Source organism: Neopelma chrysocephalum, unplaced genomic scaffold, assembly GCF_003984885.1.
Source record: "Neopelma chrysocephalum unplaced genomic scaffold, ASM398488v2 Primary Assembly neopelma1_96821, whole genome shotgun sequence".
Lineage (NCBI taxonomy): Eukaryota > Metazoa > Chordata > Aves > Passeriformes > Pipridae > Neopelma > Neopelma chrysocephalum.
In genome coordinates this window covers 503,833-517,779 of record NW_020925465.1, presented here as the reverse complement: position 1 = coordinate 517,779, position 13,947 = coordinate 503,833, and positions in this window count along the sequence as shown.

The following is a 13,947-nucleotide window of genomic DNA, read 5'->3' as shown; positions in this document are numbered from 1 at the left end:
GGGAACCACAGCATGAACAGTCTGGTCTTCAGGAGTAGCCTGTGGCTCTGTCAGACCCTCCTGACCAGTGTCTGCTGCAGAAATGTGTTCCCAGCTCGTACCTGTTGCCTGCAGCTCTTTGTGTAAAGCTCCTGCTCTACATGTCTCAGAGCCACCATGGGCTCTTGGGTTTGGAGGAGTCATAGCCAAGATTATATATTTTCCTGCATGTCTTTGGAATCCTAGTTCTGCTCCCAGACACTTTCCCAGTTTGGGTCCACATTTTGTGTCCCAAAGAGCTGTAGGATGGAGCACGTGTTTTTTTGCCCAATAATAAGTTGTGGTGTTTCCTTTGAAGTGCCACAGCTGCTCCTCTTCTTTTTCTTCCATGCATATAATATTCTCAAAAATTTAATGTATTTGAAGCAGATTTCTACTCTTCTTATCCCAAATTCAAGATGCTGTATTCTGGAAGACTTTTGGTTTGGATGCTATTTTTGTTGGATTTTTTTTTTAATTATTTTTTTTTATAGCTTATTCAGAATTGCACACAGCAATGCAGAACATTGAACGTACTTACGGGGTGGTCAAAGACATTGCAAAAATCAATGCATCCTCTTTTTTCCTGACATATTTAGCATATTTTTTCATTTGCACACTAGGTGTTCCTTTTTCCTCCATTTTCTAATATCACAAGAAGTACAGCATTTATTATTTTATATCTTTTGTTGTAGTGAAAGGGAGTGTTCCTGTGTAGGGCTGATGAGCAAACACTGGATATCGTTTGCTTTGACAGATCTCCATTATTGTCCATAAGACTATGCAATACTGTGATTGAACTTCATATTCCTGCTATAATTTATAACATTTTAAGGCATATGCCTTCTCACCTAACAAGTAGGTGCACGGTAAGCAAGGTAGTAATTCTGTTAAAAAAAAAATCAAAATAGGTACAATTGCAGTGCATCAATCTACCATCCCTTTACACTAAAAACAGGTTGCTTGGATGAGTAAGAATGACTCACAAAAGCATACTGATGCTTAAAAAAAGAGACATTATATTTAATCTAATTCATAACAGACATTTCAGAAGTAATTCAAGTTGCTGTAGGATCCTTTATAAAAGAAGTCATGGTATGTGATGTCTGGGACTGTTAGACCTGTGTTATATGACTTAAGTCTTTTTCTTCCCTTCTGTTTATAAATTATTCTTGAGGTGAGATACAGAAGTCCCTGCAAAATCTTTAGCCTTTCTTGGGGACCATGTTCATACTTTCTCATTAACCTATGTGCGTGAATATTGTGACCTATACATACAATGGTGTTTATATAGCCCACTCTGACATCATCAGCTCTTTTAATTTGTCAGTAGAATCCTCTGTAAGCTTGAAATATGCTTTTATTTTCAATAAATTATTTTTATGATGTATGGTTGTTATCTTATGTGGCTTTTGAAGATTTCTGTACAAATGGGTAAGTTCCTCTTTCTCAATGATTAATGTTTTTTATTAGGTGTTAAAATAATTTTTAAAGAAGAAAAGCAGGCATATTGACTGCCTTGGGATCATGACCTATTTTGGGACACAAAAAAATCAAGATGAAGCAAACTGAAAAAAACAAGAATGAAAAAATTGGGAACCACATACTTGTATGTCTGCTTGGAAAAAAAAAACAAAAACCAAAACCACAAACAGAAAGGGGGTTTATTTGAATCATTCCTAAAGCCATAAATCAGGAGGAATATTACAGAAAAGCTGAGTTTTGACATGCAAAGTCAAAGTATAAGCCCCAGGAATCGCATTTTTGTGCTAGGCAATGTAAGGAAAATAACTGTTTAATTTCAGAAGAAAAATATTTAGATGTTTGAACTTTGTCTCTGAGCTTCCTACTAGCATCATGCCAGCCAATTCAACTGAGAGATTTGCAAAAAAGGTGAAAGTGGTTTATGTAAGTAGGAGTAGCATAATTTATAAACAATGCTTTATTAGTAAGCAGTAGTTGGAGAAGCACAGGCTAATATCAATTTTGTTTGAAGTTAAAAAGATTTATCTCCGATATTAGTCAATATATAACAGGATCAGACCCTTTGTGCCTTGATGCTGCACAGATTTGTCTTTGAGGCTGTTTCTACATAACTGTAATTAAAAATCAGAAAAGCAATCTTCCTTACAGTTAGGTAAAACGTACTGTATGTACTTGGTCTAAAACAGCAAAAAGTGCATTAGAATTCCATAAATATCATGCTAACATGAAAAGAAATTAATTTCCTACATTAGAGATTTTTCCACTAGTTTCTGCAAAGAACAATTTTTAGTGTTCATGTGCCCAGGTATGCATTCAGAAAGGTGATTTTCAACAAGCCAAAGAATTCTGTCTTCTCCCAAAGTAGTGAATATGCTTTTCCCTCACTAGGGACAGAGAAACTCCAAGTACTCTGAAATTTCGTGTATGAGACATGTTCAAGACCAAAGCTATCATCTTTGCAAAGAGGTTTTCTGTAAACCTCAAAACCTGAAAAAAGCAAAATGTTTCCGTTCAGCCTTACAACGTCATTAGTGCTGAGCATGACTCAAAAGAAAATAAAGATCGGGAGAGCTGGTTTTGAAAGAAATTCAAAATCAACTAAAAAGAGTTTTCGGGGTCTACCAAGCCTGGTTCTACAAAACTGCGCATTCTGGACAATTAAAAAATGGATAGCTGTACTGTGGACGGGATTAAGAGCAAGGGTATTTTTTGTTTGTATATGATCCATTTTAATAAATGTCACATACATAAATACATTTATATTATATCTAGATTTATACATAAGTTTTGTATATGAATTTTAATAAATTAAAATAAAATTGCCCTTAAGACACCAAACACATGACTTAAGCTGGTCTAACCATCTTGATTTTGGTTGTAGGGAGATAATTTGTACTGTCATATATCAGTCCAGTAATACATTGAAGCACAACTTTGCTCTAAGCATGTGCAGAGCTGCCTGCAGTACGTACTTGCACATTTGTTTGCATCTGTAGCTTTTACCACTCCTTTCTTAAAACAATGTGCAGCTGCTAATCACAAAGCATTGTGCACTAAGCGGAACAAGAGGCTATTCCAGGCTGTCTTAACCTCTCCTTACTTACACAACAAAAATAAAGTGTGCCATGAAGATGGTTGAAGGAAAACCTGATAATCACTGTAGGTTTTAAAATGCTCCATAGTCACTAGGTTCTCATGCAACAATATACCTACTGGTAAAAGTCCTATTAAAAGCTATTCAATAAAAATCCAGAAAATTATATGTAAAGGCATCAATTTATTGTCCACTTTCCAAGGCTCTACCAATGAATTTTAAAAAACCTTTAGTGAAAAATGGAAGACTATTTTTTTCTTTCCCCCTTTTCGATCTCTCCCCGGCCACAGGGAACTGATGGTCACTAAAGACATCCTGTGAGCTTGTCCCTGACTGTGTATCAGATGCCTTCAACTCAAAGCTGGATGAAGAAGGAGGTGGACATTTTTGTTCTCCAGCATGCTCAGTAACCCAGCTTGGGGATTGCTGTTCAGAAAAGCAGGGAATGTGCCAGCTATTGCAGATCTATACTTGCAGGAGGAGCACAAGACCTGCGAGGCAGCACCCTGCCATCCAGCTCCTGGCTGGCACCCAGGCACTGTGAGTAATCCTCCAGTGGGGGAGGCATTCCAGCCAAAGGGAGCCATCTCTCATTCCTCAAGCCCCCACCAAAACCCCAAAATGAGCAGCTGTTTCCACGGGACGAATTAGGGTCTTGCCAGACACGGACCTTTCGAGATCTGTTCTTCTGGAGGATTTTCAGAAGCATGTATCATACATACTTTAGTAGAATGGGAGGACTTCCTCTCACATGAAGGAATGAGGATTGCAGATCTCCTGGTCCCTCTTGGCTTGCTGGACCCTGAGCTGATTTCCACTCCCAACTGGGTGTAAAAGGCACGTTCTTATTTCTCCTCAGCACCAGGCTGACAGCACAGAAGTGTAGACAGTTATGCTAAGTCAAAGAGGGTGGGAAAACCAGCTTCCTGGTGCTCACTAGCAGTGCCACCTTGGTGGTCTGTGGGCAAGGACGAGGGTAGGCTCAGCAATTGTCATGGTGCCCCTACATCAGCTGCAGCCCAGCCCAACACCTGTGAGGTACACGGGGCAAACCTCAGGGCTGCAGGCTCCAAAGGTGAGCAAGCAGTTCTGCCATGCCATCACCCATCCTTACGCCTGCAAGCAAAACTAACTTTCCATATATTTTTTTATTCCACTGCCAGTCCTCTGAATCACCATGTCCTTCCCTGCTTCCCCCTCACTTGTATGCACACCTAGCTTGCCCAATGTTTTTTAAAAGATGAAAAAAATCAAAGTTCGCTGCCTACAGATGTTTTTGGATATTCCTGCCTTTGCCTTCTTTGTTGGGCAAGGCATCCATTACCTGCAGGAACAAAAACATGTGACATTTTCCTTGATGTTTATGCTAATAGTTCATACTAAATGCAGGAATAATTTCAAAATACCAAGAAAGCAATTAAAAGAAAAAACCCAAACTTGACATGTAATAAATAATTTAACACCTCACCCTAACGCAACCTGCAACATCTTCAGTCACGTTATGGATGTACACTCATCAGTTTTTGTGGTGCTTTGCATAAATTTCATTAGTAGGAACAGAGTAATATTAAAACACACACATAGACACAATTTTCTGGCTTTTCAGTTCATTATGAAATACTTCACCTCTGGGCAGATGACTAATATGCTATTAAATTTCTCTATCCTTGAGTTGTGTCATAGCCAAAAAAGGGGTGCAGTCACTTATAATCTTTATTAAATGAGCTGAATACACCTACTCAGGGAAAATGCTGTTGTATGACTTTAATGTGTCCTGCAGCAGCTCCAAGTTGTGGAGCTACAATAATAAATCCATAGTGAAAACTGAGGGAAATTTCCATTATAATCCTGTGCTGAGTAGTTTGGGAGGCATTAGCCAGAAGATTTAAATTTCTGATAAGCGGAAGGAAAACTTTGCCTGCATCTTGTATTGAGGCAGTTTGTGTTTGACCCGGGGCTGCCCTACAGTCCAGTATAGATGACACTTGTTCACTGTCATGGAAAGGTACTTGCTTTTGTTTAGTAATAAAAGAGAGCTCGGCATAGTTGTACCCCAACACTAGCCAAATTTCAGCAATCTCAGTTCAGATCCTCTCTCTACCAGGGACCCCTCATTTAATTTTCCTTATTTTCCTAGATCTTTGTTTTCTTAGGTATAAACCAGGATAATTGAATTGATTTTTTTGCTGCTGCCACTTGCAGTAGTTTGTGCGAGCCTCATCTGCAGAGGCTGATGTGGTGTCTCTCTCCAGCACTGGGGCTGTGCCTGGAATTGGGAAGTTTAACTGCTACTGGGGTGTCGAGGTGCTGCAGCACTGCAGCTAATTTCTCTTACATTGATACTTGAGTGAGGATAAAACCAGTGATGAGTCTTTGGTGTGGCAGGTCACTGCTGAAAGCTATGGTGTTTGTGTATCTGGGGATACAGTGAACTCTAGTGAAACGTTTGTATGGGGCAATATAATTCTGAAGAAATGTTTAGTTTCAGCTGTTTTGTTATAAAATTGTAATCTTGTTATGGATTAATCTTTATCACAATAGACATTAAACTTGAATTGCTTCTTATTGATTTAATTATTAAAAAATTAGACTTAAAATCCTCTTTCTTTTTTTTAAACTGAGAGGCAAACATGAAACAACTATGAATCATAAATCCAAATGGCTTATATAATATACAGCACATTAGGAAATCTTTTGTGAATAAAATTAAGACTAGAACCAGTCTATTTTCAAGGGGGAATAGAAGACACTTCACCTTACCAGCCATTACAATTTCTCTATAAAATACCAGATGAGTTAAGACAGCGATTTCAGCAGGAAAAGAATTTTCTCAGGTAACTTGTGATGAAGAAATTGCTTCTTTGTGTTTATATCTTCTTTGTCTACCCTTAAAGCTGGTTGTATTAAATGTTACATGAGTGACACAGAGGCATTTAAAGGAACACAAATCTATTTACCCACACAGGACCAAACTTGACTGAAAATTTGCGATATTGTTCTGGCAGTAGCTGACAGTGACAACACTGAAAATGAATTCACCTTATGAACAAAACCATTCAGTGTCTTGTTATGAATGGAGAATCATCTGGTTTGTTTGTATTTAGGGGTATGTTTTTGTTTGGGTAAGGAAAGTATTTTTAAATTAAAGAAGAAATATTCAATTAGTTTTTTCTAATATTTGTAGGTTTTTTTCCGAGCTTGCGCTTATTGAAACAAGCGTGGAATATTATAGACATTTTATTTTTGTAATTAACAGGTTCCTCGTCCTGTGTTTGGGGCGTATTCTAGTGATAACACTGTAAAATCTAGGAATTCTAGTAAATCCTAGTTATTCTGATAACTCTAATGATATAATGTGTAAATTCTAGTAATTGTAAGAAACATCTATTGCAACAAAAGAACAATATGGAAGCTAAATTTTAAATCTTGTCAAGAAAGAAAAAGCAAACCTGATTTATTTCTCTGAATAACTTCATCCTCATAACTTTATCCTTCGTTTATCCTTACTTATTTTGTACATTGGATTACTGTAGAAGAACCTCAATTGATAAACTATTACTCAACATGAACAAAGGAAAAACTGTCAGAATTGTAATGAATCAAGGGCCTTTTTAAAAACTGCTCTTCAAGATGCACACTTATTGTGATCGCCTTGGCTTTACAACTCTTATCTTCGGCCTTATAGTGCTATGTAATATGTAATTTTCTGCATAGCAACATTTCTCTTCTAATTCCTTATATATAAATTGCCTAATGTTGATCTTTAAAGAACTTTCAAAGTGTCTAAATGCTTAATGGGAAAGATAAAGAAACGTGACTGTGACTAGAATTCCACTGAGATAAAGAATAGATTGCCACAGCTATTCTACTAATGAGAGGCGAACCCTATCTCTATCTCATTATGATTGTCACAACAGTAAAGGTTCTTACCAAGTAACTATCTTCATTTATTTTTCTGGTTTTTTATAACTTGTAACTTTGTTCAAAACAGATACAATCAGAAAAAAAAACAAAAAAACCCCCAAAATCTCAAACACTCTATGGATCAAAATAAATAAATATTTCAAACACTCTTTTGTGACAAGCATTTGGTCTTAAGGGCAGTTAGTATATCTAAGTGATTAAAAATTAGGGTTCTACAAATACCTGCTATTTCATAACACCAGGCTACAGACAAAGACAACAGGAGAGCAGTCATACAATAATACAGTTTTTATTAAAGTAACAAACCAGCAATTCATAAGCACATTAGAAAAAAAGATGAATAATGTAGATGTCAAGCTGATACATATTGAACTAACTTCCTTACCCCTTAAAATTCATAAGTCTGTACAGGTCTCATAGCATGATTCAGATCTCATAATTTAATGAAACAAACTTAATCAGGGCTGTTCATTAAATAAAAATTCCAAAAGAGAGATAATTTAGAATGACTAATTAAGGACCTACTTTCTTTTCCTCTATCATTCTGTGAAAAGTTCTACAAAAGTGTAATTTGCTAATTAAATCATGTGATCCGAATCAATGTTTCAGGGACTTAATTGCTTGGTGTTGTGCTCTTCTCGAAGAAATCATGGAAATTTCCATGATAATTGAGGGTGTACCTTCTTTTTATTATTTTTTTTAAGTATCTTTTTTAGTTAAGATGTTGATAACTTCTTTTTCTGTACAGCCTTAAAAAGAATGCCTAAAACCAGGAAAGGCTTTGAATTTGGAATATATTGAGACTGGGTATGCTTAAAGTTGTGCGTTTGCAGACATCTCTCAGGAGTAAGCTGGTCTTTAGGTTAAGTACAGCAATGTACTGAAGTGCAGCCTCATTTCTGTCCCTGCTTGTCAGAGGACAGAAACACATATTCTACTTGAAGGATGTATTTCTGGAATTTTTCACAACTATTTTTGTTTTGCTTTCCTCTCATTCCCTCCTCGTTTTTATGTGAAAAACTGATCTCTTAAAAATTAATGAAGACTCAGTTTAGGTGTTTTCCTTATTTCTTCCTGATGCAGGTAATTTCTGCAGCCATGTTAAGAATGAAATATCATTTTTTATTGGGTTCTGATGTGAATGGAGGTGGCTATTGTCTATGAGAAGCACCACCACCAAAAGGCTAGATGATAACTTCGTTGCTTAAAAATGATGAATGTATTTAACATATTCTGATTTACGAAGATAGAATTTGTCCCTGAAAAATGTTAGATTTTAAATCAGCTTCCAGCACTGTCCTGAATTCCCAGGTAGTATATTGACTTCCATGACGGGGATGACCACGTGAAAAGGACCAATACCAAAACTCCTCATGAAGTATTCAAGGCTGCAAATCAGGCTGAGTGCAGCACATAATCCTTAATAATACGAAAAATTATAAACCAGAAAACATCCATTCCTGTAAAAAACCCCACTCATAATCCTATTTTCAGAACAGATTTATGGAGTTTCCCTCAGGGTTTCTAGTTTACTCAAGAATAGAGCTGGATTTCTTGCTTAAAGTGTATAAGTCTCTTGTGGTTAATTCACTGTTTTTCTGTTTGTCTGTTTTGTTTTCATTTATTTTGGTTTAGTTTGGGTTTTTTTTTCATGTTTGTAGCATTATTATCGTTACAGAAATCTGAGGGATATTATGGGATATCTTTTATGATGTCGCTGGGGTATTAATGAGAAGAGGAAAAAAAATCAGTGGGACTCACATTAAACTAAAGTTGAATCTTTGTTACAGAAATGTTTTACATGTCCAAATGCAAACCACTTTTCCGGCTGTTTGTTCCAACCATCCTGTCATCCACATAGGAAATGCAAAAGCTAGGAACAAGTGGCATAAAGACAACAGTTTTGGTACTTTACCAAGAAGTTTCTCTTTGTTTTAGTGCCTTGTATTTGTAGTTCCTTTTTCTGATTTGTGATTGACTACTTGCACAGTCCAGATTTTCAGAAATTGCTTAGGTAGCCACAGTTTGAGTTTAGCACAACCCTAAAATGTGACTAGCAATTTAGTTTTATTTATTTAGCTTCCAGTTTGTAGCAGTGAGTTAACCTTTTCCCAGCAGTGGGAATTTAATTCTATGTGAGGGTGTTTCTGCAGATTTTCCAGTTTTCAGAAAAATTTTTCAGAGACAACGCTGCTATGGGCTGCAGGTGTTTAAGGCTGACAGATCCTTGGATCGCATACTGATTTTCACACCCTGCCCCATAACTTAAGAGGCATTTAGCAGCTATCCATCACAACTTTTCTAGGCCATTGCTATTGATCTTATTTCTCTAGTCTGGAGAGTAGTTAAAATCAGCATTTTCATACCTGTGGTTTTATATTGTACCAGTGTTGCTCTTAACTGGCTGCTCTAACATGTCTTGGTGGCATCAGTGACCACCTGAATGTCAGGAATAATAGTATAGCAGTGCCTGGATACGCCTCTCCTCTATGCCTGTTCTTCTGGCAGTCTAAACCTGAAATAAGCATGGTGTGGAGCCATTAGACTGGAAAACTATGAAACAGGGCTATCTTCCATCAGTCATTCTGACTGTTTTACAGTTTGCATTCGGTTTGTGCATCTTAGCTAGATGTAAAGACACAGACAAAACCTCACCGACTTCATGTCTCAATGTCTCCATTTCCTTTATAAAGGAGGTGACATGAAGACATGCTGGCAAGAAGTCATTGAAATATTACCATAATGGAAAATCCCAAGAACTTTGAGTCATGAACAGGTCGATAAGTATACAAAGGGTCTGCATAGGACAAACCACTTTAGTATCCATTTGTAAAATTATCTTATCTGAAAATGTTTAAGCATGGCACCATGCCCTGAAAAAAACCTCCCCCACCTATCTCTGAAATTTCTAGGATTAATATGAAAATGGAAGGATTAGTGATATCAAACCATCTCCTGCTTTGTATGACCAGTGATAAACTCCTAAGTACTACTGGAGAACCACCTTTATTAGATACGGCCTGATCAGACTTGTTCTTCTATTGTAGCTCAAGATTAAAGCATTTCTTACCACCACACTTTTTTTAACTAATCCTCTCTCTGGCTGACTCATAACAGCTGTTAAATAACTAGATATTTGGCTTAAGATGAACTAAACCTATAAATTTAAAAGTGATACAATAACCAACTCCTTTATGCATAGCAAACTGCTTCTGTCATCATGTGAATGCGTTATGCTGACCTCACTGCCTGCATCTGATTGAGCTGACCTAATACTACAGTTGACAAAATATGATAATAATAATGATTAGATATTTCTGATGCATTGTGGAGGAGGATAGAGACCTCATAGGACAGAAACCACATAGGAGTGAGAGCACTGTGTGGGGGGAGATGGAAAGGTTGACATAATGTTTTTGAAATGTCTGAAAGATTGGTTGGAGTTTGTTCCCTAGTGTTTCAACAGCAGCACATGCAAAACGTATACATGCTTTGTTTTTCCTCATTTTCTTTGCCCCTTCTGTCAGTTATTTAGTAGTATCTCTTTCCTCCTGCGACTGTGCATGAAGTCATAGCCTTGTCATGGATGAAACAGTACATTCACCGTTTTTCTCTGCCTTCTTAGACATTCTGATTTGTCAGAAACTTAGTAATACTAACTGGTGTTCTGCTGCACACAGCTCATTCTCTCTAGACCGTAATGCTTTGGAAATGTTGACTTTTTCTGGTGGGAGAGGCTGACACCTAGAGAAGTAAAATGACTTGCCCAAACTCATGTAGCACAGATCCAGTCTTTTTATTCACAGCTTCCTCCTAATTTAGATCACAAGGAGTCCTCATGCCTTTTTTTCACAGTGAAGCGACAATATGTACACATAAAGGCTTTTATTAAAACAAATCTATGTAAAAGCTCAACGACAAGGAAAAAACCCCTATTTTTTTCCCTCTTGTTGACAAAATTTACTTGCTTCCTCACCGCATATTCTCTTGGCTCAATTTGCCCTAGTTCTAAGGTCTCCTTTAACCTTTGCAGTAATACTTAAAAAGAACTCATTTATTGTTGGAATTAAATCTAGGAAGCAAGATTTTATTTTTTTCCATGTGAACAGGTTTCATGAAACTGAAGTACAACTTTAAACTGAAGTGGCAATTTTAAAGATTATAGGCACATTCTGAAACCTTTTGAAAAGACCTTCAGCTTTAAGCTTGTGAAAAGTGCCTTAGGACTTCAAGGTTAATGACGTGAGTAATGTGTCATCTCGGTGCAGACCTGAATTCATAAGATAGTAATTCACACCCAGAAGTGAAAATGCTCAGTTTTTTCTAGCCACAGTAAACATGGGATCACCACTGATTGTGGGCACCAGTGGTTTCAAGACATGTAAGTTCCTTCTGTTTTGAGTTATATTTGTATTGTCGGAGAGCCTAAGAAAGCTTAGTTATGCTGTACTCTGTGCAAAAATGTAATGAAATAACAGCTTTTTAAAGACCTGACAAAGTACTTAAAGTTTAAGGCAATTACACAGATGCTACTGGTGTGAGCCAGGTGATAGCAAGTCTCATTGATGTGATTTGCTGATCTCCCTTGAGAGTAAAAGGCAATGAGAGAGAAAATATGAAGATGTTCACCTGAAAAATGAAATGGAGAAAACTCTGGCACTGTGAACTACTCTGCAGTATCAGTCACCTTATCAATACAAAAAGAGAGAGGTAGAGACTGGAACATGAAGAGCCTTGACAGTGACAAGAAGTCAACTGTATTTGGCGAGAAAGAAAAGGGAAGCAGTGTCATCATAAAAAGAGTGAAGTCATCTAAGCTGCAATATAAGAATGCCATTTTTTGCAGCAGCAAAAAAGGAATGGAAAATGTTGATATAAGCTCCTACTTGCTGGGATGATAATGTTGTGATGAAAGTGTGGGATTTCGAGAGCTGAAGAAATGAAATGTGCCATTTGGAATAGCCACATCCTTGAGAAAGAAAACAGACAATAAGACAGTCTATTCAATGTCACAAATTGAGAGTCTGGGAGGCAAGTGAGCATAAAGAAAGAAAAGTGGGAAAGTCCGCCAAGACAGAGGGATGGCTCAAAACCTCGTAAAGAGACGTGAGAGAGACAGGACAAGACTTCATTTGTGAGAATGAAACTGGCCAAGAGTAGTTTGTGGTTACCTTGTCCCTGTCATGTAGCCTTGTCTTTGTGTAATCTTGAGGGTTAAATAGGAGTATCTCATATAATATTCAAAAAAATAAATTCTACAGACCACTATCAGTTCAAGTGGTCCTAATCAGACATAGCATTTTTTTACTCATTTGAGGACATGGGTGAAGTAACCCAATACAGGAACCCAGTGATGACAACTGGATGGTGGTCAGCGATGTTTTAACCTGGAGAAAATTAACCTGAATGTTATTGGAAATAAAACTGCCTAATACAAGACATGGTCAAAGTGGCAGCGGGGATGGAGAATTGGATTCTGCCCTTGTTGACAGGAGGCCATGCATGCACAGCAATGGATAGCTTCACAGGTAAAATGCAGCTCTCTGACCTCTTTCTCTGTGCAGCCTCACTTCTTTTAGCTTCTTCTTTTGCCCATGACTTAATAACCCATTGACCAAGTCTGAATCAATGCAGCAAAGTTCAGAGATGTGTTTCACACAGGCAGAGGAGGGACACTGATGGTGAGATTGCAGAGAGGGGATCACAGACACCAACCATCACTTGCAGTTGTGCATGTAATGCTCAAGAGACCTCCTGGCCATGCACTGTCTTCTGCCCAGGGTGGGAGCAGGGCCTCCATCAGAATCAGGGTTTTCCCCTTCTGGAAGAGGATGCGATGTGATGTGATGTAATTGATGTGATGTGATTGTGATGTGATGTGATGTGACAGGAGGGGGCAAAGGGGATGTAGCACATCACACCACATAAAACTGGGCTTTATTAGCTGTGCTCCTTACAGGGCAACTGCTCCACAGCTGCAGTTTTATAGCAGAGGGAGAGGCTTTCCAGGGGGCTTGGGCTCTGCTTCAGGGTTGATATGAATGGTACAGTGTCGATTGTGTGGAGTCTTCAGTTAGCCATCAGGAAAAATAAATAGCTCATGCAGTATGGTGTCCAAGGGTTTCTGGAACAGGAAGAAGAGTTTTCATATAGACTCAAGTCTTCCCATTTTTTGTTCTCTCCCTCTGCACACCTTCATGTTCTGCCAAGTATTTCCTCTTAAACAGATCCACGTCTCTGTCCCAGACTTAATTCCTGTCATCAGTTTCACTTCATCTGCAATCATCATGTTATTGAAATCACACACTCGGAGGCACCTAGTGAAATGTACAAAGACCTCTTCAAAAAAAATTTTGCAGTCAGACATGCATCCAGTTGGCTTATAAACACATGCTTGAAAAGTGGAATTTTTCAGCCCATTAGTGCCTCACATTTTGGCTGTAGGCAGCAGCTGTGCTCATGTCACGGACACATGTGGCTTTGGAAGACACGATATAGCTAGATTATTGGCACCAGACACACAGGAGGGACTGCCTCAGAGGTCTGAGCCAAGGTCCATGCTGCTCACCACTTATCCGGCTCAGGAGGTGGTGTTTGCCGCTGGCTCCTGCTCTTCCCTCCACCCTCTGTTTGGAGAATTCAGCTCTTTTCCCCAGATATAAAGCCATGGAAAAACAACTAAAAAATTTTAAGTTTGAAACATAATTATGGATCAAACTCACACAGATATTAAAGGTCAGTACAGTGTCCCTCCTCAAAGCCATGCCCTCTTCACACTCACTAAACTGCATGTTTTACCTGTTTTACAGCAGACACACGTATCAATATACGACTGGTGATGAGAAAGTCAGGTAAACAAAGCGAGGCAAAACCAACCTGAGCACATGCATGAACTTGTTCTGAAGGTGAAGTGCAGTAATTGTTCT